We start from the raw sequence: 869 nt of genomic DNA, 5'->3' as shown, positions 1-869 counted from the left end.
CCTGACGTAGCAAAGCCTGACTCGATCTGATGTATCTTTTTACAGATTTGCTTTGTGAAGAATGGAGACTTGGTGCTCATGCTTGCATGGTGTGTTCAGGTGATCTGCATTCGGATACTGCCAAACTACGCATCTCCTCCAGCGCCGTCCTGGCTAGCCTATCGCGCGCGCTGCTCGCAGCAAGCGCCACCCCTGCACGTTTCACGCTTCAGCAAGCTCTCGTAGACGGCCTCGTCGAAGTCCTCAGCTCCTCCGTGTGGTGGCGTTGCTTCCCACCCCCTCCCTGTTCACGTCTGCACAGCACACGAGACCCCTGCACGCAGTCCGGTCACGCAGCTTACTTGAGGAACCTTCCAGACTGTTCCGCAGGCGCCGACATCCCCCCGTCAGCGCCGGCGTTTCGGTGCAGCACATTCCAGGACTCAGATATTGACTCAGACGTCGTCCCTCATGCACGGTCTGGCCTTCAGCTCATTGGAGCGCTCGTCGATTCTCTTTGCTCACAGTCATCCTACACGTCAGAGGGGTCGGGGATACAGGCCTGCCTTGCGGGTGTTAGCATCTTTACTGCGGTGTGCTTTCCTGAGCCACTGTCAAGCGGCGAGCGTGCCGTGTGGGACCGCCAACTGTGTAGGGTGACTCAGCACCATGTATCGCAGCTTGCAGCTGTATGCGGCAGTCACCCCCCCCCCCAAGACGCCTCTGCAGCCGATGGACCCTCACCGACAGCCGTGGCGGCGAAAACTAACCCCCAAGTGCGGGTGTGCGACGATGACGAGACAGTGTGTCAGTCGTACGGACCCGCGCAGGGAGGGGAGACGACGTGCTTGCCGAATTCGTCAGCCACAGCATCAACTCCGACTGCGGGC

Source organism: Nuphar pumila, unplaced genomic scaffold (assembly GCF_984573655.1).
Source record: "Nuphar pumila unplaced genomic scaffold, dmNupPumi1.hap1.1 HAP1_SCAFFOLD_1445, whole genome shotgun sequence".
In the NCBI taxonomy this organism is placed as follows: Eukaryota; Viridiplantae; Streptophyta; class Magnoliopsida; order Nymphaeales; family Nymphaeaceae; genus Nuphar; species Nuphar pumila.
The sequence above is the reverse complement of the archived record's forward strand: the minus strand, read 5'-3'. Positions refer to the sequence as shown.